General features: G+C 36.8%; 1 protein-coding gene across 7 annotated transcripts in view; it reads left to right on the top strand.

The window, feature by feature from the left end:
- LOC141430352 (potassium voltage-gated channel protein Shab-like) overlaps positions 1 to 27845 on the top strand; it is a 77707-nt gene that overhangs the window by 26659 nt on the left and 23203 nt on the right. For all 7 annotated transcript variants that reach the window (XM_074091019.1, XM_074091013.1, XM_074091017.1 and 4 more), the window contains exon 2: positions 8324 to 8426. The gene's annotated coding sequence lies outside the window, so the exon portion shown is untranslated. The remainder of the gene's footprint in view (positions 1 to 8323; positions 8427 to 27845) is intronic.

Genomic DNA, 27845 nt, shown 5'->3' with positions numbered 1-27845 from the left:
AACCGGATTTCGGCTCAGTAATAGCCGATTCTTAGGGAATGAGAGCCAGGTCACCTAGCGGTGGTAACGGACAGGCTGGCATTCCCTGGGAACGTTCTTCAATGTAGAGTACGCCTATTGGAGTAAGGGCGGGGTCTTGTATTATACCGGAAGAGACAGACCTAGTTTTCTCCCAGGGTTTTGGAGGGTTTGAGATGCTATACCGGTGTCCTAAATTCACCAAGATCTTGTCCGCTTTATCTATTTATTTATTTATTCGCACTCTTATTCTTCGTTACTGGTATTTGTCGACCCAATCCCCTTGATGGATACCAGTAGGCACACGGGTGTTAGGAATTAGGGAGCAGAGTTACCCACTCGACTTAGGTTTAGCTTAGAATAGGCTCTCTCACTGCACTTTGAGAGAGACTCCGCGGGTAATTTAAATGTGGAACCCGGGTTCCTAGTTTGCTGCTTTCGTGTAGATCAGTTGGTTAGTTTAGAAGTAGGAATAGGATATAGTAGGTTTGATATTATTATCTCGACTTGGGGAAGGTGGTGGTTGTGTTATCTGATTTGGTATTTAATTGTTTTCTTCTCATTAACTATACAGCTACTTAACTATTTACTTAGGCTGCTTTTAAGTTTGCCTACTACGTACAGAACTTAGCCATACTCATGGCGACATACTTACATAAATACTGACTATAAATGACAGACTTTTGACGCCCGACGAATGAAAGGTTTCAGCGTTTCGCTTTCATTCAATGTCCTATGTTACAAACGCTAGTAGCTTCAAACAAGTGAGACAAAATAATTCAACAACTCACGACAGAATAATATTTATTTGCTGAAAGTAGAATCTCCTTTGAAGACTGTGATCGTTCCTGGTAGCGAACCTTGGATTGTATAGTCCTGTTTTGGCTATTTATACCAACTATTTTAATGGTAAAAGGCTTTACCAAATACTTATCTTTCATAAACTAACAATGCAAGTCATTTTGACTAAGACTAAGGCAGATGCAAGTCAGTGACTGACCGGTACCAGGTGATCCGGAAGTTACTTATTGGTCAATATGATGAACCATTGAAGTTAAATCTTCGTACTACTGAAGTTGGCTTTGTTACTGCAGGAGTATTGTGGTCACGGGTCTGATCCAGGAACAGCCTCAGGCTATAATTGACTTCCCTTTGAAATGTCCTCTCATATAACATAATGATATGTTTTATTTCCTAACAAGGAAAAGGTAGTATGCTCCTTCAGGGCTAACGCAGAGGAGGCAACATCCAGTTCGGTGACGAAAGCCACTTTCAGGGGCGGGGAGTGGGCCTCTGAACTTTAGCTGCGGTATAAAATACCTCTTCCACACGAACATATCATAGACTATAGACGTAATGACCTATAAGAAACTAAACTTTAAAAACTTTCTTCATTAAACCTTCTTTTGTCTTTTTCTTTATTATTTAGTTAAATTATATAAAAATATTATTAATTGAGCTCTTTTCCCATTATACTAAACGAACTAAAGGGTTACTTCCTCGGACACGACGTGGGTTCCTTATTCTAGACCGCTAGCGATCACTTGGCCAATCTTATGACTTAAACAAGGTAACTCAACTTGAGTAAGGTTTAGGTAATTATGTAGGTTGAGGACCCATAATAAGGTAATAAAATAATAATATATTAATAAATAAATAGGTAATAAAATATTAGTTCAGTATGTAGGCATCGATATAGGCTTAGGTAGGGTTAAGTAGATTCAAAATTAAAAAGGGTTAGGGAGGATTCGTTACACTCTGCCTACCCCGATGGGAAAGAGGCGTGATTTTATGTATGTATGTATGTACCAAATGGATTGGAGGGTTATTCGTGGTTATTCTATCTTTACTAAGTACTTATTGATTTGTTGTTGCTTTGTATCCATCTAAATCTTACCTACCCCATACAATTACGTATCTACCTCGCAGAGAGTAAATCAATGCTTTAGTTTATTTTATTATGAGTGTCACATGTAACTATTCATAATAGACAAAATAGCTACCTACAGAAAAACCTAAATCATAATTAATTTCATTACAAATTTACAAGCTAAATGTAATAGAACAAAGAAAAAAAATACAGCCCAAAGTATCCGTCGGGTTCGAAGGCGCAATAAAGCGCTTTAGTGCTGTAAACAATGCTGAATCTACCGGTCGTTATCTTGTTTTCAGAAAATACGGGATAATTATGATGTGTGTAATAATAAATGTGCTAATTCGAGGTGGCAGTCGCGCTGCGGTTGAGGTGATAAATCCTCATTAACGACTCCAATCGGCCGCTACGCGAGTTCCATAAACTTAGCCGCTAAAACAGAATGTGGTTTTCTGTTTTGCTAGTGTAAAAACAGCAATAAAATGATTTTAATTAACTCGGTTTAAGTGGCATTTGGAAATGGTAGGTATTGTTTTTTTTATTAGAGGAAAACCGCAAGTACCAAACTCCAAATTTTACATTAGGATATCCTTCTTTAAATTGTTAGTTTAATATTGCCCATGTTATAACGTTTTAAACTAAAAATTAAACGACTTTCACTCGTAGTTTAAACACCATAAAGGGGACTTATCAGGCCAAAGCACTCGAGTAATATTTACCTCGACGTTTCGACCACATTACTCCACTCGACCACTTCAGTTTTCTCGTGACCACGGCCATTATAATGTGGTCGAAACGTCGAGGTAAATATTACTCGTGTGTTTTAGTGTGATAAGTCCCGTTTGTGGTATTTTGCCCATGTTAGTTGGGAAATTACACTACATTACAATATAGTTTTTGACGATTGAATTTCTTAAGTGGGCCTTAGTCTCCTAGAATATATAATTGATTTAAATGTCACAATTCTGGATTTAGTCTTAAACTAAGCAAAGCTTGTACTATGGATACTAGGCAACAGATGAACATACTTATTATGGTTAATGGTTAAACTGATCGAGTGTTGCCATTATTTTCGGTTGCGAACTTCCTTCCGCTGGCGTTCGTGTCGTCATAGTGTGTTGTATGTTTTTATATGTTTTAGTTTTTAAATGGGTCCCACTGAAAAACAGCGTTGCGGCTTGCCGTAATATTATGCTGAGTGGGGTCCACTTTATACTATTCGATGTATTTTTTTTCCATCTAATGTATTTTTATGTGTATCGAATATGTGTAAATAAATGTTTCTCTCTCTCTCTCTCTCTTATAAATATATAGATAAATACATACTTAAATACATATCAAATAATATCCAAGACCCGAGAACAAACATTCGTATTATTCATACAACTATCTGCCCCGGCCGAGAATCGAACCCGGGACCTCAAGCTTGGCCATCCGGTCGTCAAGCTCTTCATTTAGAAGGTCATTTAGAACGGAAAAGCTTGCAAGTAATTAGACTTATAAACATTCTTATAACCGTCAGTCTATTTTTGGTCACGGACTCATTTACTCGTAGCACTCGTAGGTAGTAAGTATTCTCAGAGAGTTGTTTAAAAAACTGTGACACATGTTTATGATTCATGGTGAGATGGTAAATACAAACTACATAGGAACTCTTGGCTAAAATATTGGCAATATATAGCATAGGAAAGACCCAAGTATTTATAGGTAAGCAGTTTATATGAGAGCCTTTTTTTGAAGTCGGTTAAAAAGGTAGGCAACCACCCTATATGAAGTGTGTGAACATTATGCAGATATAGTTAAATGTATGAGAGCCAAACGGGTCAATTTTTGACATGCGTGCGTGAGGATAGACGACGGATTTTTTTTCTTACTTTTTATTCCCAAGTTTTTATTTAGCTTACTCCGGACCTTTTTACCTTCGTTGGATGTAGTGCTGTATGTCCTTCTTACATATTTATACCTTAAATGTATTAAGTGAAATTGAGTGAGTTGGGTGTCACTATTATCACTGTATGAATTACGATATGGTTACGTAAGTATATGCAATGAGTATTAAAAGGAATAGAAATGATATCGTGCTAGTATCGTAAGGTCCGTTTGACAACATTGATGGGTTTAATAACTATAGTCTGGCAAAAAAGAGTAGAAATTAAAAAGTGGCAACACAGTAGTGCCCTCCCTTTTTTGCTCCCTGGTTTGAAAGGGATGACACTACAGTGAATACATGATCCAAGCCAGACTGTAACGGCCCTCTCGTTACTAACGCCATCTAGCGATAACTCGCCTGTCAAAAAACCCTCACTTTAACCACTTCTGGCACTAACGCGCATGCGTTTTTGAGTGAGGAGCCTAACCTACTAAAAGTTTATAGGTACTTACCACTGAAACGTAGGTAATCTTTTTACTAAGAAGCTATCAAATTTCTCTAAGCTCTTATAAAGAACCACATAAAGTTAGTAGGTCATATAGGCGTTAGGCACCTGGTATTTCAATTCAAATCACGTGACATTTTCTATTCCCCTTTTAGTTACGCATCAAGTTGAGTGATCCATTTTGTATAACCTCTACATTTGTTTAGACGCTTGACTTTCCCCGCGTTTGGTCTAGTCAATGACTGAAGCGTCGTGGTAATTAAAACGTACTTGCGAGCCATAAAGCCTTATTTTAGTTGTTAAGGGACCCCATACATCTCTGTAATTTTTTATGTAATTTTTATCTTTAATCTAAATATTTTTATATATTTCTTTCTAATTATATATTTCGTTCAAAAAAAGTTTCTGCCAAGTTTCTTGCGAACCATTTTTCTAGGCAATGGTCTTTCCGAATTCCTAAAGCACTGGTAGTATGAGAAAGTGACATGTTAAAGAGTGCTCAAGAAATGTTTTTTTAACCGACTTCAAAAAAAGGAGGAGGTTATCACTTCAGTAGTTTCTTTTTTTTTTTTTTTTTTTTTTTTAATGTTTGTTACCTCAGAACTCCGTCATTTATGAACCGATTTGAAAATTTTTTTTGAGTTCGTTTAGGAATGCTTTCAATTAAGTCCCATAAGCAGCAAATTAGGATCTGATGATTGGATCTTAAGGAAATCGAGGAACTCTTCAAATATTGTAGGGACACCTATGGTAATTTGGATATATTTAGCAGTAACTCGTGCATTTGCTCTGGCAAATCATAATTTGGTGAAGTGGAACTGATGATGAAGACCAGATTTGACCAACGGAACTACTACTATCAATAACAAGTATTTCACGGGTTAAATTTAAATTATCATGATTAATATACTTACCTAGATAAGCGACTAAGAAGAAGCTTTAAGTTAATGATTCTTTCGAACTGATCTGATGCTGAAGCCAGAAGGTAGGCAACGGAACTCTGTTATAAAACAACGTAACTAAGTCGTGTTGGGCTTAATGGAATCGTTGTGAGATGTTCTTTGGCTACGAATCACTAAAAAGTGAGAAATAAAGAATTTAAAAAAAAAAGTTAAACCGACTCCAAAAAAATAAAAAAATAACAAAAATGGAACCGACTACAAAACCCTTGAAAATTATTTTCTAGGTAAGTAGGTACGTACTAGCTCGAAGTAGGTGACTCAGCACGACCCAGCAGGAGGGATTGAAACCCACATAGTATGTAGGTGAGGTAGACGACTATTGTGAATTGTCCCACTCCTGCTGGCTCGTGCTGAGTCACCGACTTCGAGCTAGTACGTACCTACTTACCTAGAAAAATATTTTCAAGGGTTTTGTAGTCGGTTCCATTTTATGTTATTTTTTATTTTTTTGGAGTCGGTTTACTTTTTTGTTAAAAAATTTTTTTTTGTTACATCCATTATTTAATTATATCTCACGAGTTCGGCGTGAAAAAACTGTGCGAAGGCAGTAACAGCCGCCCCTCGTCGTGACACTTCATTAAAACGCTAGTGCCGTGCGCTGAGGCTCGTCATCTTGTTTAGATGCCCGCTGCGCTCGGCATGCTATCAAGGATGGGATGTCGTTTTGTTGGATACCTTAGAAATTTGTGATGTCCAAAAAAATCATTTTTTGTTAATTATTGCCATGCTTCATAATAACATTTGCTACTTGTTACCTACGCAATCGATATCCGAATACAAATAATGTAAGTTTCATTTTTCAATACGACCGAGTTCGATTCTCGAAGCGAGTATGAAGGTATAAGTTTTTTTATAATCTACGTGTATGCAGTTTTTCTAGTCATCGATGATATGGTTACTAAGAACATATCTTAGATTCGTATGTTATGTTTATGTAATAGAAAAACAATAAATAACTAAATAATTGTAAGTATTGGACAAATTACACCAATTGACCTAGCCCCAAACTAAGCAAAGCTTGTAGGTACTATGGGTGCTACTAGACAATTTAGACAGCAGATATAGACAGTAGGTATTGTCTATATAGTTGTATATATAGATAAATATATACTTAAATGAAGAATCAAGAAATATACAAGAAATGAAGAATCTTTTTGATTATTAAACACAAGTGTTAGGTATTTGCCTCGCGGCAATGGTTTGTTAGCTGATGAATTGAAACCCTGAACTATTCCTTGTCCTTACTGCGGGCTTATTTTTCAAACGGTAAAGTTCAGATTTAGAATACATTCACACTGACCGTCGTCGTAAAGATGTTATAAATATTTACGACTGCCAAGGTCGACTCTATTAGCGTTCGAATTACCCTAAGTAGTAGTAGCGGATAAATTTGACGGAACAGATATATGTGTTGCTCGTCAGACGGCCGTCGGAGGCGGCTGGATGCCGTGTTTACAAGCAAATTGTTAATGCTTTCGGCTATACGTAAACTGCAAATCTTGGGTACAGCGGCGTCTCTACATGTTACAGTTACTACTGGATTTGTGAGTCGTGTATATCCAAATTTGTGTGAGGGTCTATGTAAAGTGATCGAACGAGTTTAACAATTTTACATACTTACTTCTATATGTAGACGTCTTCCATCGAACATCTTCTCGTTGACTTTATAGAAGTATACTATACTTTATACATTAGAAGTATACTTGTAATAAAGTAAATCCGGTTCGAAGGACCAAATGTTTAGTCTTGGAATAAAGTAAATCCCAATGAAGCAGTTAATTCGTTTATTTTTTGCAAAACGTGATAATTACTCATAAAATAATTAATAATAGTAATGATTTTCTATGGAGCCGTTTTGATATAAAGGCTATGCGACGCCATGTCGTTTGAGAGAGAGAGAGAGAGAGATATATATACATACGGCACTGTGTGAGACAGAGCATTTAGGCGTTTTTAGTTTGTTAAAAACGCATACAATAAGCTAATATAAAAGAAGGAATGGTTCAAGATGCAAGAAACTATAAGCACCTACACTTTCCTTGAACAGTACCTAGCTACCTATTTCTTTTGCAAAGCCCCGAACCCGCTCTAAGTATGCGTGGGAACTACGGCACGTTTTTCCCAAACTTTTAGGAGTTATAACACACATATCGTTGGTATATAGTTTGAGTCATTCATTGCTTACATTAACTAGGTTATTCAATTCACCGTGTTCACATTCATTGATACCCCGCGGCGCACTGTTTACAGAGCAGCTTGTGGCTCGATTGTCGTCCTCATCTCGAGGGTCTCGCGAGAAGTGACCGCCTCGACAGGGTTCGTTGAGAGCCCTCCATGCCCTTACAGCGAACGTTTCATCACTGGTTCAATACCATTGAGCTAAAGTTAAAATCGTTTGAACGGAAAAACTTAAGCCATTCATTTCCTAATTTTTTGGCGCAAGCAAGTTTAATTTATGCGATGTTGGCACATGTCCGTTTTCAAGTTCGTAGAAATTCGGCGAATCACGTAACGATTTAGGTAAAGTGCTTTGTTAAATTCCTCAAATTTATTAGACGGAGTTTTAAGAATACTTCAAAGTGAGATGGGTTATTAGGTTATTACTATTCGTCGTAACGTTCTGTGAAGACATTATCAGCTAGTTTCTTTCGTCGGATCGTTACAAGCTCGAAAATGAATGTTAACCTAAATAACGTATACTTAGTCGAGAAGGGGATAAATTATTGACAAATGTGTATAATGAAAATGAAACAGAGAAAATTTAAGTTTAGTACATAATTTTAACGAAATTTTGACTTTGTTCTAGACCGCAAGCATTATATTACGTGACATCGCACTTAACATCAATATCACAGGACAATACAGATGGAATGTGGCTACTTACGAGCTTTAAATCACGGCAGTTTACGTAAGGATTTACGGGGTGCATAACATTCTTAACCGCACATGACCTTTCGATATGAATTCACTGACATAAATAACTAAAGAGAGGATATTACGAGCATTCTTACGTCACGATCATTCTAAAATTAGGTTACGTGCTATGCTGACCGACCCACTGAGTTATTTTGCTGAAAGCATCTTTTTTATTGCAGACACCTAAAGAATCACCACCGCTGGCTGCTGAGGGATCAGCGCCTGCACACGCCACGACTGTCACACACAAGTAAAGATACTCAGTCAAGATTCTACCGAAAGGTAAAATGTATTTTATGTTTCCAGGGCAGGCAAAATAAAAAAACGGCCAAGAGCGTGTCGCACACGCCCGAAATAGAGTTCCGTAGCCATTACGATAATATTAAGTAATAATTTTCTAAGGGTTTCGTATTTTGTACGGAATATTCCAAGTTTAGGTATATTTTATACCTTAGGCTGCTATATTTACTCTTAAAATACTAATAATTCTCAAGAAAACTTAACCGTTATAGTTTTCCTTGTAAGTTTGATATACTTACTTACTACAATCCTGAATTTTTCAAATTTTTCCACCCACCGGTTTAAATTTTAGAGGGGGGGGAGACGATCGATTTTAATGAAAATTTGTACTTTATTGTTGAATATTTTGCAAACGTATCACTGAATCGAAAAATCGTTTTAGCAACCCCCAATGGTTTTAAAAGACCTATCCAACAAAACTCCATACTACAAGATTGGATGAGAAAAAATAAACACCCTACTTTACGTCTATGGGAGGTAATCTAGACAAGATGTCACTACCAGATTATTGTATTGTCACCAAATTTACATAAGTATGCCAAATTTCAAGTCGATCGGACCACTGGAAGTGGGTCAAATGTAGCTTTCAAGATTTGACCCAAACAAACAATAAATAAATAAATAAACAAACAGGGCAAGCTAAAGAAATAAGCTTCTAAAAATATCGCCGTAAGCACTTGTGCAAGTATTTCAAATTAAAAACAATTTGAATTCTTATCCTCTTTGGTTCTGGCTGTTTGCTTCTGAATCTATTGCTCTAAAAGCGCCGAGCGCGGATCAAAAAAAAAATTGCTGTCATTCGCGGGAAATTCGGCGGACTTTTCGTATGTTGTGTAATTAAATTAAATAATAAGAAGCTCGACTAGTGTGAATAAATTTTAAACTGTATTATAAACCTTGTAAATAGTGTAAAAAAGTGTAGTGTGTGTAAATACTTACTATGTTTTTTTTACTGTAAAAAACAATAGGTAAACATAGTGATTAAAGTTGGCTTTATTGGGGTTTGTGGTTCATAAATTGCTTTATTAATTTTGCACAAAAACATATAAACCACGCAATCAGACAGTCACTATAGTATATTATCGAAGCTTTTATAAAACATCATTAAAATCGCAAACTTAAAGGTAAATATTCAAACGACAACTCGGTCGCCTTAGCAACGGCTAATAACTCCTAGCAACCAAAAAAACGCTGAAAAAAACACGTTTCTTGTATGACGACCCCCTTTAATTTGTAACTTTATTTTATTTTTAGTATTTGTTGTTATAGCGGCCACAGTAATACATAATCTGTGAAATTTTCAAGTGTCAACTTTTACGGCTTCAGAGATAGAGCCCTGTGACAGACGGATAGATAGACAGACATACAGACAGCGGAGTCTCAGTAATAGGGTCCCGTTGGCACCCTTTGGTTACGGAACCCTAAAAAGCAGGCTGTAATGTGTGGTGCTTGGGAGAAATTTGTGTCTAGACTCCTGTCCAGTGGTGGTGTAGGGGTATGGCACGCAGCACGGAACGCTGAGGACATGGATACGATTCCCAGCGCTGGTTTCTTTTTCTGGGTTTTTTCTGTGCATCCATGTTTCAGTTTGTATTTTCGTTCATCAGCTTAGTTAGATACCCTTTACTACGTTACTAATAATATAAGTGCGATAGTAACTCCGTCTTTCTATCTGCCTGTTACGTTTTAAAGCTTAAACCGCTTATCTGGTTTCGATGAAATTTGACATGGATATAATTTGAGACCTAAGATAGTTTCTTATGCGGAAAGTTGCATAGTGCATAAATAGTTCCCACGGAATAACGATAAACTAATTAATCACGGACGGAGACGCGGGCTACAGCTAGTAACACATATTCACGTATATTTCTAAACAGTGCTAATTACCAGGCCAGCTTTATGCAACAGTAAGTCAGCATAAATCATATAATTAATTTCGACCTATCGATTGTTTTGACGTTTTGTAAACGATAGCTATTCGTTATGACTACGTTTCCACAGCTCCGGAATAGGCTATAATATAGTTAGTTAGTTTTATTGTATTTGTTCAAAAACAAAGTCAGTTGTTTGGGATCAGATTGATGCGGGCTAGAGCCATTTGGCACTGAACGGTAGAACGGATGCCATGTCTGACCGGTCGGCGGCTTCAGATTTCTTTTTGACAAAAACTCTTGTTTTTGTTACCTGATATACTGTGGTCTGTGGTATTGCGCTACGTCTACATAATATGTTTAATATTATTAAACTGGATCAACATTACCTATGCAGTGCGGGTAAAAACGTAATCACTGTCACTAATTGGAATAAATTCAAACTGTCCCAGTATTGTTCATTGCTGCGAGAAAGTGGTAAGAGGTCAAGATATTTTTGAGCTTGAACTTATAGTTAAACAAGAAATACCTTAGATGTGCAGTTCTGTGTCAATTTAAATTCAACTAAAACATTAAAAAAATGAGTCAATCAATGGGCCGTATTTTCTTTTTCTTGATGAAGAAACAATAAAAAAGAGAGTTAACCATTTTTTGGTCGATTGTATAGGGACGGCAATAAAAGTTTATTACGTCTAGCCTTCCTCGTGACACTGTGTTAAAGATCCACATGTATAATTTACCTACATGTTAGTAGAGTCCCGATCATAAATCCATTGTATATATATGCAGGGTGTTTCGGGAGACGTGAACGGGACTGACCCTAAGTGATTCTGTTACTTTTAGGCTACTTTATGGTATCAATATTACTTAGTGAGATACTTATATATTTTTTTAATATTGAAAACCAAAAGTACTAAAATATTTACTGAGTTCATCGTCAATTCGTAATTTAAATTGTGCGGTTTTACTTAAATATGATTGTGAACAATCCATTATCAACTAGGTACTGAGAGTGTAATATTGATCCAGCTCACGTCTCCCGAGTCACTCGGTACCTATTTCAGTTAGGTATTATTTTGCAGATTTTTTTTGGAACTTGTACGGCACCGCTATTTCAAATATTACCTACAATATCAACCTTGCAATTAAGATTTCGGGATCTTAAAACTAAAAACTGAAAATAAGATATTAAGAGCTACATGAGGCAGGTAGTTATGACATTTGGAACCCCACGCCGCGCCGTTACTGAATCGTGCCTCAATTTTTTCCATTTTCGCAATGCTTGCAATGTACAATGAGCACAGTTACTGGGTCGGCTGGTTGCCAATGTGTCGTAAATTGGTAGTAGGTACGGCTCGTAAAGTCGGTCATTATTGATAGCCATTAAATTGGACACTTTATGGCTGCGCGTGGTGAAGGCGCGGGCTCTGGGGACCCAAGTCAACTTAGTATTTCCTTTCTTCAGTATTAAAATATCGTTTGCCATAATATTTTTTTTTCATAACCTTCTATGTTCAAATCCAACTGACAACTTTCAAAAGCAAGGCCATAGACAAGTTAAATGAGGAGCTATGAACCTCATTTACATAAGTACTATTTGTTTTGTGCTCATAATGGATTGTATGTTTGCTGCAAAGTCCTTTGACGGAACTATTCCAAAGGGATTACGAAACATCTTAATTAGGGGAGAGTAGTAAACAGAAACCAGACAATTGATTTACTACAATGAATTTGAATACCGCACCGTCAAGTAAACGTAAATAATGTGCGGAAGGCGTTAATGTTGTGTTTTATGACGTTTCGCAAAGTTCACGTGGAATGATACGATTTAATGAGTAAAGGCAAGATTAAGGTGTTTGAATATCAATGATTTCATGCTTAACATTTTATTTCTTTGTGTTACTAACCCTTTTAAATGAGATTACATGTTACTAACAATCTATGGACCCTGGTCTGCAATAAACGTTTATTATTATTATTATTATTATTAACGCAAACAGAGTTCTCTAGGAAGTGCAATTATATTCCAGCAGTAAAATCGTCTAGGGTTGCCTGCCAGGTCCAAAACTGGTGGCGACGAGCGTAAGGCTCTAACTTATTACACCTACCTATAGGTACGTGTAATCAGTTAGAGCCTTGTCACACTAGCGATTTGCGGGCGAGTTGAAAGCGAGGCGGGCGCGCAGCGAGTTCGCTGCGAGCGCGTAAAGCAGCGTTTCCACCAATAATGTGCGAAGATGTGTTGCGAGGAATATGTTTTTCATTAACCAATAGAAACGCCTCAATTATACATCCTCGCACAGCACATCTCTGGTGGAAACAGCTAATTGGAGCTAGGCGAGGTAAATGAACCCAGACATCCTCTCTCGTTATTGGTGGAAACGCTGCTTAACGATTTCGCCGCGAGCGCGCAACGATATCGCCGCGAGCGTGCAACGATGTCACTGCGAGGGCGCAGCGATTTAGCTGCGTATAGCGCCAAAACGCCATATTGTAGACTCTCGCGCAATAATAAATATAAGGCGTCTTCGGCGCCGGATGTACGTAGCTAATATAATATAATATATATAAACTAAACAACTTTTGGAAATTTATTTCACACTGCAAAGTGATACACCTCAATACTTGTTTTCTAACATCAACAAACTCAATTCTCGACTCACTCGTAGAAAAACAACAAACACGGTTTGAACAAGCTGAGCCGCTGATAAATATTTTTGTTGCGCACGCATGCGTAAGGTTTTCAACAAATTGTTTGGGAATTTTGTTAAAGCATACTTAAGAATAAGATAATAAAAAGGTTTCAATGCCCTTTAACCCTAGGCCACGCTCACGTGAACATTAAAGCACCTATTAAATAAAGCTAGATAAGATAGAAAGTAAACACATAGGACAATAAGAAATACAGTCCAATAATTATTTTTATCGATGAAAACATACATTACTAACTGTATAAAGCAGAAAACAACACGCAAATACCCAACCGACACACTCGAAGCCCATCCCAGAATGAAAATCGGCCAAGAGCGTGTCAGACACGCCCAAAATAGGGTTCCGTAGCCATTACGAAAAAATTATGTAATATTTTTCTAAGGATTTCGTATTTTATACGGAATTTTCCAAGTTTACGTATATTTTATGAATTCTCAAGAAAACTTAGCCGTTATAGTTTTCCTTGAAAGTTCGATAAACTTACTACCATCCTGATTTTTTTAAAATTTTTCCACTCACCGGTTTAGATTTTAGAGGGGGGGGACGCTCGATTTTTATGAAAATTTGCACTTTAAAGTTGAATATTTCGCAAACAAATCACTGAATCGAAAAATCGTCTTAGCAACCCCATATTGGTTTTAAAAGACCTATCCAACGATTCCCCAAACTATAGGGTTGGATGAGAAAAAAAAATCACCCCCACATTACGTCTATCGGAGGTACCCTAAAAAAATATTTTTGAATTTTTAATTATACAATTTTGTCGGCATAGTTTACTTATATATCCGTGCAAAATGACAGCTTTCTAGCATTGATAGTCCCTGAGCAAAGCCGCGGACGGACAGACAGACAGACATGGCGAAACTATAAGGGTTCTGTTTTTGCCATTTTGGCTCCGGAACCCTGAAAACTGGGTGCTTGATATGACCACGAACTCTGTTCGCGTGGTGACAGCGACACGACAGTCACTATTCAGATGTAATCATGATACCTACTTACTTATTTATTTACCTACTAACCGGGTCTCGCACCGTGTACCTACTCGTAACTGTAAAACAAATGACAATGTAGCTCTAGTTTCCATATAAATAATTTGCATTGTACTTATTACTTAATCAGCAAAGTCTGTTAGCAATGAAATGATTGCGTCGATCTATGTGCCAAGTGAGTGGCGGTCGCATCGGACAGCTGCGCCTGCGCTGGCAAAAATATCTCGCACTCGGCATATATTCGTAATAGCTCGCGGGTACAGTCTCCGTTGGTACAAGTGTAGGTATGCTAATTCTGATACTAGCAAAGAGAGAGGTCAATGTCTTGTTATTTATCAAGCGTGCTTTCCTGACATTACGTCAATTAATTAGGGACTCCAGTCGGTCGTTGGTGGGTCATTCTACTTTTCGTTGACCAGTCATTTTTTTGTAATGTGCGCTTAAAAATATTTTTTTTCGATAACGGTAAAGTGCTCGGTTTTATCATTAAACATTTAAATAGGCACATAATTAAGCTCACATTTAGAATTATCACTACATACAAAAGTAATCATTATTATCTATAACGTAGGTAACGCAGTGGACATGCATGTCCCCGCCATTTGTATGGAAATCGGTGTATTTTCCGCTGAGTTGCCAATTTTTTCACAAAATTTCTTTAAATTTAAAGTTGTTTTGTTTTAGAAAATTAAATTTAGTTATTTCAGTCATTATATAAGTTATTTACACTTGAAAGTAATCACTAAGTATACTTTATATTTCACAAAACATTAATGGTTACTTAAAGTAGAATAGCCCTGTTATGATGGGACGAATCGACGTTAGTTGCGAAGTTACAGTAAGGTAGGTATCAATATTTATTATCTACTTGACGAAAGATAGAAACACAAAACAAAAATTAACGAAAAATCAAAGTTAACACCATTTCTAGTCATAAAAAGTAGTTTTATTTATCTAAACGTAATTTAGTCGGCAGACACAGCTAATTTGAGTCAATATTAAAAGTGAAACTCTTTGACATGACACATAAAAAGTAGTCATAATGTCTATTTAATGGTTGTCATTTTCGTCCCGAAGTTTAATTCGCTTTTGTGATGATGATATTGGTTCGTTGTCATTTAAATTCCAGTTGATGAAGGCCTGCGGGGAAAAGTTAAAATGCGTAGCGTTCCCAAAAAATAATGAAATGTGAACAGTGATAGCGGTGAAAAGAATAATGACGTTAAAATTTTGTCAAAAAAATATTGTTTGAGATAAAATGTAACTCGAATCGACAATTAGAAGCCATGACGTTAGTTGCGCAAGCTTCTTGGGCCGGGCGGTAATACCTCACCGTCATCAAATTGTATAAGTACATTTTCAGCTCCTCTTTCCCTTCCAATTTGTAGCATTCCACGTAAACCGTATTTTATTTAAGGTAATACCAATTAACGAACGGTAAAGTTAAAATAGCTTTGCAAGTAAGTACCTAGCTATAGGAAGCGTTTATTTAAATTAGAAGAACTATTACGAGTAGGTACGTTAAACAATTTCGTCTGGAAGTCATCACGGGATCAGCGTGCCAATCGGATTCGACTTCGGCTCTTTCGAGTTCGGTGACTGACGAAAGAGTTAATATTAAACTGATGCGTATGATATGCGGTAGCCCTGTATCAAGGCGAGCACGAAAATACTCATCTTGACCTACGACGGCGACGGCGCCACACTGTGACTCGTGTTATTTCGGTGACAAGAAACTAGCTTGCTTCCTGTGCGATTTTGTGTCAAAAACCGCCCGGTAGCGCCGTGTTGACGACTTTTCTCGCTGATTGCTCTCAAATAATAGTACGATGAACTTATTACCAGAGAGCGGAATTTTCATAGCATTATTTGACTTCTTACTTATCGACTTTACCTAAATGATATCGATATATTAGACTTTAAATTAGATTGTCGTAATATCATGTTATGAAGAGCGTTCTTTTTCCGCATACAAATGGATATTTGACTGTAAAAGAGTATTTTAAAAGCAGAAAATATGAAAAAAAAACATTTGTTTCATTTTTGAGACATTATATAAAAGAATTTCAACATTAAAGTTGAAAAAAAAAACTGAACTGAAACTATTAAATTAGAAATTGTTATCCATTAATTATTCATTGCATTTGTCTATTTAACATTTTCAACTGTTAGAAAGCTAATTGGAAGAGATCGTTCTTTAACTTAAGGCTGCCTTTTGTTTACCTCTACTTTTAATATTCTTTAGTACCTATGTTGTGTTTTTTTTATTCGACTCGGAGAGATCACCACCGCCCATAAACATTTGCAACACCAGGGGTATTGCAGATGCGTTGCCAACCTAGAGGTCTAAGATGGGATACCTCAAGTGCCAGTACTTTCACCGGCTAGCTTACTCTCCACGCCGAAACACAACAGTGCAAGCACTGCTGCTTCACGGCAGGATTAGCGAGCAAGATGGTGGTAGCAATCCGGGTGGACCTTGCACAAGGCCCTACCACCTGCAATGTGTGTCGATATATGTATGTATATCGGAAGACGATAAGTGAGCACTATGACAGGTCAAAAATTGACATGAAAATTCCGCTCTCTGCTTATTATCAATAATGCAAGCAAATTTGCATTCTTAAAAGTGTCCAATGTTACAAAAATACCTTGCCCACTTAAAATACTTAAATGAACCAACGTGACCCAGTAATAAAATCATCAACGTAAAAGTGCCTAACCTTACAACATTTATAAAGCATGCGCGGGTTACACCTCACTGCGTACCTTAATCCATAACAGCCAACGCAATGACACCGCAGTTACAGCAAAATTTCATGTATGAATCAACAGTTGGTAGGATGTACAGTTATTATAGGTTGAATAGTCATTAGCGTGTGTGTAATTTGAATGTACGGTGAACCTGTTGAGGGCGCCGGTCGCCGGCAATGACAGGCAAATGGCCGACGCACCTCTGCGCGCTTCGAATAAAAAACCACTTCCCTTCCCGGCCGAGCACGCGACTAGCAGGGCTACTACGAAACTCGAAACTCGAAGTTCGTGTCGTGCGGTCCCTCTGACACTTGTACTATTTAATACGAGAGCGAGAGAGACGGTACGATACGAACTTCGAGTTTCGAGTTTCGTAGTAGCCCTGCAGTTTATGCAGTCGTTATTCTAACCCCGGACAGCCACGAGCGCGGGCCGATCGTTAAGCCGGCCTATCTACACAATGCTTGGGAACATAAAACTTCTGACATACGCTGGAAATTTACATTCAATATGGTAACTCTTCCGTCGCGCACACGAAGAGATCAATAGAAACATGTTATAGAATCAACGATAACACATTCCAATTTATCTTAATAGATAATTAAGTCGTCATTTGACTTTAACAAACACCACAATGGATCAAAAGTAGGTATAGACACAGTGGGTGTTCAAATATCGATTGTACCAAAGTTTTCCTTGGCTTACAATTCCGACGAGTATAACAGGAATAAGACATAAGTGGCCAGTTAATAAAATTTCCTTAAAATGGGTTGGTCGATGTTCCTGAAACTAGGACAGGCTTCAGCATTACGCAACTGTATTTTTCAACCCGGGCCGGCCACGTTCGTGGTCCGATCGTTAAAAGACATTATCTGAATATAAATTGTGAACATAAAGCTATTGTGTTCAGTTTAGACGCTGTAAAATGTTCACTGTTCGATATGGATGCCAAGTATTTTAGTGTCTTTATTAGATTCATTCCAATACCAGATGGCTCATTGCAAAAGCACTATTTACTATTTTCTTCACGAGTGCATCATTGTACAGTGTAAGCACGAATGAAAGCGAGTTAAACAGTATTTATTTACACCAAATGTTGAGCTATAGGTATTCATCAAATCAGTTACATCGGTGGCATAATATATAACAATTATTAACTGAACGTAGACGTTGCTGTGTCACTACGTAATACTTTAATTCAACTTGTACTTTTCAAAAACTTACAAAAAAACTGACCAAGTGCGAGTCGGACTCGCGCACAGACGGTTCTGTACAAACGACCCCGGACCTGAAGTATGAAAAATGTGATTTCAGTTAAATATCCTAAGATTTTGATATGTTAGATTTCAAAGTCCTGAACAAAAGTGTCTAAAAAACTAAACTAAACTCTAAAAGGGACCCACAGAGGTAGCACCCTTAGAGACTTTTGTTCAGGACTTTGAAATCTATAACATAATTTTCATATTTAACTGAAACCACATTTTCTATGCTTTACTCGTAGGTCCGGGGTCCTTTGTAAGTATCTACGTGTATATATATATTTATCCAGTGTTAAGAGAACCCTACCTATTTCTAAGCATAATATATTCAGTGTGGGTTCTGGGCTATTGTTCCTGCAAGTGTAGTGTGGGACCCATATGAAACGAAGAATGTCTGCCAAAACAGTAGTAAATTTTTAGCTTTTTTTAGAGCTAAATATCCACCAGGACAAATGACAAAGTAACCCAGTTTATGCTGTCATTGGTGATAGCTTTATTTCTTCAGTCATGAAGACGATTTTAGTGACAAAAACGATGTAGGTACTTAGGTATCACCAATATCGGTCAATCACGTGCCAAAAATATAGGCCAAACAGATACCTTACTTCATTTGCATAATTCGCATATTCTTGCTGTAGGTAGGTATTTTCTTGATTTTTAGAAAGCAGCTATGTTAAGTATACAAGACTTAAGAGTCACAGTCAGCGTTCTAGTCTTAGGTAGTATGGTTGATCGGGCAGAGAGTTCGAAGGCCGGGAGACACGGGAAGAGCCCGAGATGACACGGGCGGCGCGGGCGACTGCCAGCACCGCTCTAAATGCGGTGCCGCGTCATCGCGAATTGTCCGCGGTACCTCGCGTGCCCCTGCAGTTCATCTCTAATTAGCAACGTGTTTAAATTTATGTTATCCCTTGTCATAGGATGTTTAGTTTGTTTTTATTAAAGCATGTTTTTAATTTTATACTGGCCTCTAATCGAATAGGTACATGCTGTAAATAGTTGTCTTTGAAGAAATGTTATTTCTGAATTCAAAATCTGACATTGTTATTTGCAGTCTGTAGACGTTTTTGCACTCTACTTGGAGTTCGTTTATTCGTGGAATTCTGTTATGCTTGTCAAGCCAGTTTTATGGTTTTCCATCGTTTTCGGCGTTTTCGGCGACGTGGAGTCTCCGGACCGGCGCCGGCGCCGCCGATGGTCAGATAAACAATGCCATAATTGCAGTCGTTAGCGCCGACATTTGCTCTAATTCGGGTCAGTTTGATGGGCCCGAAAATGTATTCTATTGCTTCACGCATTTTGGACAGCGATCATATTATTGTAGCCGCGAATGAAATTAGTTTTGTCAGGGTTTATTTTTAGTTTCATCACTCAGACAGTCTTAATATAATTTTATGTAGATACTTACTGTAATATGTTGGAATACTTTTTTGTTACTTAATTGACTTTTCTATAGCTGTTTATTTTTGGTTCTAAAAATATGTAAATATATACTAAATAATCTGTTAGGTTAACTTGGATTAAGTTAAACATATTGTGCTAAGTTTAAGGCTGCTCGGTCGTGATAAACCATAGTTCATTAGCATTGATAGTTGGAAGAGATTGGACAACAGCTAAACGGCATGGCATTCGCAGTTCAGCGACCACTTGAAACTAGGTTTATCTGCACTGAAATTCTATCGCGCTTGATTCCCCATAAAGCTAGACACGTTAACGATAAGCATTAACGTCAAAGTTGAGAATGAAAGTCTGGATAAGTCGGAAGCAATTTAATTTCAGGTTCCTTTAATTTTGATACGGCCTCAACACTTAGTTAGTAAGACGTGTTGAAAAATATTTTAACACAATCATTAAAAAATCGGAAAATGATAACTCTTGTTATCAAAAGATAAAAATAACCATCAATTTAATGATTGAGAGGATTCCATTCCTACCTCGAGATGTCGGCAGTGAATGCGTCAAGTTCATTGCCGTCAAGTTATAAACGTAACACCTATCGTTTTCACTCGTAAATAAACATTAAAGGTTCATTGGCAGTGAGCATTAAACCGATTAAACGCACGGGAGTGTCGTTACTTTATTAGATTTATGAGGTGATGAAATGTTAGTGAAGAGAACTGCGATGGTGCAAGAAGAAAAAGTTGAGCCACGTGAATCTGAAAGTATTTGGAGCGCTTATGGAAATAAGGTAGTGATCGGTAAAGGCTGCGCCGTTTCTTTTAAACATTCCTTCTTAATGAATACTTACCGAGGGTTGATTGTCCAGTTGGTTTGTTAACGACACTACACCTTGTCGTTTTATGAGGTGCAATGTCATTGAACATTAGGGCGGTGAAGCAATGTATTGGTTTTCTTAGTCGGTGACCTTTTTTTGAACAATTGGAATAATAATTGTCGATAGGTTTCTGTAGTTTTTAGTCAGGTTCACCCTCACTAGATCGAATATCATAAAAGCTAATTTCACTAGGAATACCAACGTTAGATATAATTTTCATTAGCCCTAATATCATGACAGCTAAACTCGTATATCCGAATTGATTACTAGTCCTAAAGTTTTACATCCTAATGGTTAACTAAACATAATGGTTACTAAACTAATAATGATTATTCCATTAATAGACCTAAAGTTATCTAATTACATGTACAGCATGTATATACCGAATTGATTAGCGCTTTCGCGGGAGCGAAGCGGAGCGTAGCTCCCGCCTTAGCCTTCGATGTTAGGTTTTTTTTTTAAAGCAGCCCAGATAACGCCCACTAGGAAAGTAGGTTGGATGGATGCCATTCAATATGTTGCTAAATTAAGGTGTTCCAATCAATACATTTGACGCAAAATAATGTTTTAGCTTTTTGATGTTAGGATTAGTGTATTTAGGTACAACGTAAATTCGGAATGCTAAAATTAGAGCTAATGAATATTTAGGAAAACAAAAAGTAGGCTTTTTGATTTTAGGGGTTGGGAAATTAAATATAACGTAAATTCGGAATGTTAAAATTAGGGCTAATGAATGGTAAGGAAAATAAAAAATTCGGCTTTTTAATTTTAGGGCTAATGAAATTAGTGGTAGTGAAAATCTATCATAGAAGGAAGGGATTAGTTTGGGTTCACTTATCATTGGACTTAAAAAGATCACTTCAATGGTTTAAATTATTAGGGAAATTTTAATTATTAATTACGGCATTTAAAACTTAAAAATGCCTAAAAATTTACTATGGCAATGGCAGGTAACTTGAGTAATGCAATTCTAATCAAACCACAACTGTTAACAAATACGGATTAACGATTGGCTTAAACCGAATGGTTTGTGGGTCACGTGAACTTTGGATATAGAATTACGATACCTGTATAATTATTTCGACATTTTAATGATGGTTAAGTGGTTTTCATGTAGGTGGGCAACTACTTTAGAAAACAAGCACAGCTCGTGTAAATGAAAGTAGGTACGTTACCAAAGGAAAATAAGCTCCATTTGAAGTGAAATTGTAAACAGGAGAAAGTTATTTGGAATGGCACAATTTGGAAGTCACAGAGACGTTTGTGGATCTTATTAAATCTTGGTACGAAAGGAGCGCTAAAAATAGGATGTTTGAAGGCGAAATTGTAAAAGAGAAGTATAATATAATATAATGTTACTTACCTAATTTTGAAGGAGAACATTTGTTTTGAAAATTACGTTACTAGTGAAACATTTAAGTAGGGGATCTCTTTGTCCTGATGGAACGTTATTAAGACGTGATTACATTTTACATTAATTAATTACTTATTACAATTTCAAAACATGACGCTTTTGTAAAATATGTACTTGCCTATATAATTTTTTTCTGTTGTGTGACTTTTTTAGTTTCGAATAAGTAATGTCTGTGTACCTGAACTAACCTACATTACGAGAATCTTCTTCGTATGATGCCTCTCCGACTAGCGTAGGTTGGCAGTCAGTTCTGAATATTTGTCCCTGTCTCTAGCGAGGGGAAATAGATGGGCAGCACTCGCGATGCCGGTCCACTCCCGAAGATTCGGTCGGTGCATCAGCACGAGCCAGCGGGAGTGGACCTATAGTCTTCTACCTCACCTACGCACTATATATTGGGCTTCAATCACTCCTGCTGGCTGGCGCTGAGGTACCGAGTTCAGACTGGTAGAAAATTATTTTCATGGTTTTTAGGGTTCCGTACCTCGAAAGGAAAAAAACGGAACCCTTATAGGATCACTTTATTGCCGTCCGTCCGTCTGTCAAGACCCTTTTTCTCAGGAACGCGTGGAGATATCGAGCTGAACAACGAACGAACGAAGCAACGTCTTATAGCACAAATAAAGGGAAAATTGCGAAAACCGTAAATTTTTAGTTACATCATAGAATAAAAAATATTTATACGGAAGCCTCGGTGCATGAGTCCGACTCGCAATTGGCCGGTTTTATGCACTCAGTTAAATTTTTTGTTATAAATTTTTTTTTCACGCTTTTTAGTCTAAGTAATCTAAGATACAATAGTATAATGTCAACTGCTTGTCACCTTTTACGAAAGATTGCTTTTTCCGATGCAGAGACGTTAATTATTGAGGAGTCCTTGTGCTTCACCACCCGTTCCATTTTACCATATGCATTACGAGGAGTATAAATTGCTTAGCAACTGTGTTAAAGTAATTTAAATTCAACCCGTCCGATGGTCAACTGTGGTCTTCATCATCATGCAGTTCCACTTCACCAAATGATGATTTTCAAGAGCAAATGCACGAATTACTACTAAATAAATCCAATTTACCATAGGTGTCCCTACAATATTTGAATAGTTCCCTCGGTTTCCTTAAGATCCAATCATCAGATCCTAATTTGGTGCTTATGGGACCTAATCGAAAGTATTCCTAGACGAACGCAAGAATAAATTTTCTAAACAGTTCATAAACGATGGAGTTGTGAGATAAATAAGATAAAAAAATACAACCGAATTGATAACCTCCACCTTTTTCAAATCGGTTAAAAAAACAGAGCAACGTTGATGAAAACCATCGTTTCTGTTGTATATTAAAGAATACTCATTTTATTACATCGGCAAAATTATATTATGCGAAAGTAACCTTCTGCGTAAGTCATTTTTTGTCTAAAAAATATTCGGAATTCGCAAATTATGTGTAAAGCCCATTCGGTTTACATTGGTTATGCGTAAAAGAATTCTGCTAAGCGAAAACAGTTTCGGCACAAATACTATATATGCGAAAACAGATTATGCAAAATAGAATTAATAAAAAATATGCGTAAGCAAGAGGAACCATTCCAAAGACATCATTTCTCGGTGATACGTAGTAGGACCTCTTCATTAGTCACCCTATGTGTCTAGTTTTTCTTTAGAATGCGTTATGATAGTCCAGGACTCGCATCCGTATAAGAGGATTGGCCAAATGTAGTATTTAAGAATGCGAGTACGCAAACTAATTTTGAGACTCCGACTGGTCAGTGCCTTTTTCATGGTATTAACGTCCACTTGCAGGCTTTTTAATCTAGGTTTAAGTGGTCTTAAGTCCAGATCCATACAAGAACTGTCAGTTTAAGCCTTAAATCGAGATTTAAAAAAGCCTACAAGACGTCCTAAAAGAGCTTCTGGCAGTTCTGGCGATTTCAATGCGGGTTTTAATTACAGTGTCACATTCCCAGTCTTCAGTCAACCAGGTAAACCGCCTATTGCTTACCTACCTTGTAATTTGTAATTTTCTCTGTGTACCTATTTTCTGCATCGCTTGCTATTTCTGGTGTACAATAATGAGTAATTGTATTGTATTGTATTGTATTGTGCATTTGTACCTTTGTATTTGTGTAGGTAGGTATATTTGTTTTTCGTAACTTTTTCCAGTCTTTGTCCCGACACTGTTATTACCGGGTCCTGAGTAGGTACGATGTCTTGACACGAATAAAGCCAAATAGTGTAAATGCCTATATCTGATAGATAGCAACTCGTATCACAATATTATTATGCGATTAAAGCCTAGCCAGATAAGGGCCGTTATTAAGCTAATATGCAAAATGACTGGACAGGCTCGGAGGACAATGGTAATAATAATATGCTACGTGGGTGCATGAATTCAATTAAGCTGTGAAATATGGGCCAGTAATTGGCGTATTGGCGCGTCTATTATGTTTTGCTATTAAACTCCGCCTCTCAAATAGACTACGGAAGTTGTTATTAGACATTACCCATGAACTTAGGTGGCATTTTGAAATTGTGTGTTTTGTATTTGTGCAAATAATTCAAAGATGAAATTGTTTGAAAAATCAAAATAATTCAGATGAAAAGACGTTAAACGCAAAATTATACTGTGACACTGTACTATTTTGATTTTATGCATTTACCTACCTATATTCCTCAGTTTTTAAGGGCTTCATTAATGTCTTCATTCCAGAAACGAGCGTTTTAAAGTGCGTGTTTTTTAAACACCTTATACCCATTTGCCAGTTCTTAGGTACGTAAACGCGGATTAGGTACCTTTTGTTCCCTTAAATTCACCTATTGGAAAATGCTCAACTGCTCAACTGAAGCAGCAGTAGAAATATAGTCGTTACTCTTTTGTTACGAAGTTTTTCGAATGCTTTCCTTGTTATCCTCAGGTTGAAAAAAGGTTACTTCTTTGTACCATATGTTTTATTTGAATAACGTTGCTTATTGGAAAGTTTAATGAGTTTTCACAACACTGCCGTGCTTTGGATACCTATTTGAACTTCTAATATAACTGCAAACTACATGGAGATGGTTTTCTAACATACATATATAAATCGCTACCGTAAATTAGTTTAGGTTAGAACTATGATCCCAACAAAAATAAATCGCTAACAGGAAAGTAGGTTAGGTTAGGTTGCAACTTTGACCCGAACAATAATAAATCACTACAAAATAAAGAAATAAAAAAAAACATTCAAAAAAGTATGAAATAATAAAATATGAAATGAAGTTCTGCCAAAAGTACCTATCTATTAAATAATATTTCCAGAAATTAAAAATCGGTGATTTAAAAATACTTATTTTAATCATTCGAGGTAATGAATATTCGATGAAATGAAAAAATAGGAAACGTTGACTTTTAACTGATATTCGATTAAAAGTTTGTCGACATTTTAAGGGTAAACCATGTAGGGCACTTCGGACATTCTAGAAAAGGTAAAATGAGTCTAATAAAAATGCGACCGTTATGGAGATATTTCTACTTTTTATAGATGTTGATTTTTAAGTTTCAATTTCATTCTAAGTACGATCCTCCTCAATGCTTAGCATAAAAACACACATATCATAACACGAGAAAACGCACTGAACACATCCGATCACAATACGAGTAAAGTAACGAATGTCGAATACGAAAAACATGAATGACGTTGTGTGATATCTGGCACTACTACGTAATGCAAAATTCGAACTTCGTATGTTGCCATCCCGCCGACGCTTATCTCATTTAATACGCGAGTGAAAGGGGCGGTGCAATACGAATTACATTTGAGAAAATACCACTTAACAGTGGTACCATTTTTATGTTTAATTAGTAATACGGATGGATCAGTAGTAAATTAAATATAATGCCAGAAATTATTTTGTAGTATAGCACACATTTTTACCACTTTCGCCACTATTATTTATTTATTTTTTAAAGTATTTTCACAGGTTTCATTTCTAAAATCGGCTTCCTATGTATCCTTTATTATAATGTCACGATGCGACTCTCGCACACGTCGATGGGTTGTCACAATTTTTAATCTCAGTTAACAATAAGCAATAAAATTTAAAGTTTGGTAGCTCTAGATATTATAACAAGGCTAAATGCATAAGCAATACTGCAGTAAAATAACTCATTTCGTCTAGCTTAATGAAACCTAATAGTCACATGATTCTCTAAAACATGCGGGAAAAAGAAAACAGTCCTTTTTTAATTACCCGTTTCTATTTTACTATATTCAATGTAAAAGATACACTATGCGGGGCAGTAGACTATTTAAACGATACACGCACTAGCAGCTAACAATAAATTTAAATAATAAAGAAAACTTTAAAAAAAAAAGTAAAACCGACTCCAAAAAATAAAAAATAAAATAATAAAAAATGGGACCGACTACAAAACCGTTGAAAATACTTTTCTGGGTACCTAGTAGCTCGAAGTCAGTGCCTCAGCACGAGCCAGCAGGAGTGAAGCAATAGTCGTCTACCTCACCTACATACTATGGGTTTCAATCTCTCCTGCTGGGTCGTGCTGAGTCACCGACATCGAGCTAGTTGGTACCTAGAAAAATTATATATTATTATTATTATTTGCAAGGGTTTTGTAGTTGGTCACATTTTTTTTGGAGTCGGTTTTACTTTTTGTTAAAAATTTTCTTTATTTCTCACTTTTTAGTGATTCGTAGCCAAAGTTACGTTGTTTTATACTCGTAACAGAGTTCCGTTGCCTACCTTCTGGCTTCAGCATCAGATCAGTTCGAAAGAATCATTAACTTAAAGCTTCTTTTTAGTCGCTTATCTAGGTATATTAATCATGATCGTTTATAGGCGAGCGAGCATTACTTAGCTTTGACGAGTAGGTACCATTGGTCATCTACGGTCTTGTTCATCAGGTCTAGGTTACCAAATGATACCGTCTGAATGTAAATGCTTATCTTTATGCTAAAAATGCCAAAATCGCCTTAGGTGTGATAGCTAGGATCTAGCCTAGGATCCCATCATCAGATCTTAACTTCGTGACAATGGGACCACCTCAGAAGAATACTCTTTCGAATAAAAAAAGAATTTTGAAAATCGGTCCACAATTGACTGAGTAATCGGTGAACATACATAAAAAAAATACAAACATTGGAACATAGAACCTCCTCCTTTTTTGAAGTCGGTTAAAAAAAGACGATCATGGCAACAGTTACAACGTTGTTCTTAGATTGCCCGCTCTGTTTGAGAGTAACTCGCGCGCGATTGTGGAGGGCCTGTTTGCGGCAGTTGTTTAACAACTCGTGAAGTTAATCGTAAACTTGACGCCGGGGTTTAAATGGAAGTTCTCGCCAGATGCGTTGCCTTTGGCAAGTTACGCAAGTCAAATGTATTACTTGAACTTGTATTTAGATATAGCTACATATGCAGTGATAGCTTTTCACTGACGGTCGTCCAAGTTTTTTGAATCACAAGTCTTCGGCATGTTCAGATCGATAATATTATTTGATATATACCTACTATTGTATTATTTGATTTCGTGCAACGAGGTTGCAACTTTATTAAAAGATCGGGAAAATTTACGTTTTGGAAATATTTCGTGGTCATTACAATTTTTTAGGTATCGGTATATTTTTAATACCATAAATTTAATTTAAGATTGTAATCAACACATTTGATCCTATCTCTCGCTTTTTTTGTGTTGAAGTGAAAGTGAAAGATCAAAGGGAAGTTCAAATATTCTATATATTGGAATTCAGTGAGTAGACCCAACACTGTACTAAGCATTTAAAAAAAAATTAAAAAGTTACTTTGTCTCACGGAGTGAGCAAAATGCGATTTTGCTCACTGATTTCTCATAGCAAAACCTGTCTGTTTGAGGTACTGAGGTGAAAACCGTTATTCACATCTTTATCCGTAATTTATTTAAAACTATTGCTTAAAATAAGAAGACGCTGTGTATTTAAATATGTAGCTTGTGTACTTAATTAATACAGGATTTCTCTAATCGGGAACAACGTGTAACGAAAGGTCAAAGGTGAGGCGTAGAGTGCTACGTACCGTAGTAGCCTGCTACAGCGCTACGGGTCGTAGCACGTAGCGCTCCATAATATATGGCCTATCCAGCTAAAATTTGTTAACTTTTAATTC

This window comes from Choristoneura fumiferana, chromosome 8 (assembly GCF_025370935.1).
Source record: "Choristoneura fumiferana chromosome 8, NRCan_CFum_1, whole genome shotgun sequence".
NCBI lineage: Eukaryota > Metazoa > Arthropoda > Insecta > Lepidoptera > Tortricidae > Choristoneura > Choristoneura fumiferana.
The sequence above is the reverse complement of the archived record's forward strand: the minus strand, read 5'-3'. Positions and strand labels throughout refer to the sequence as shown.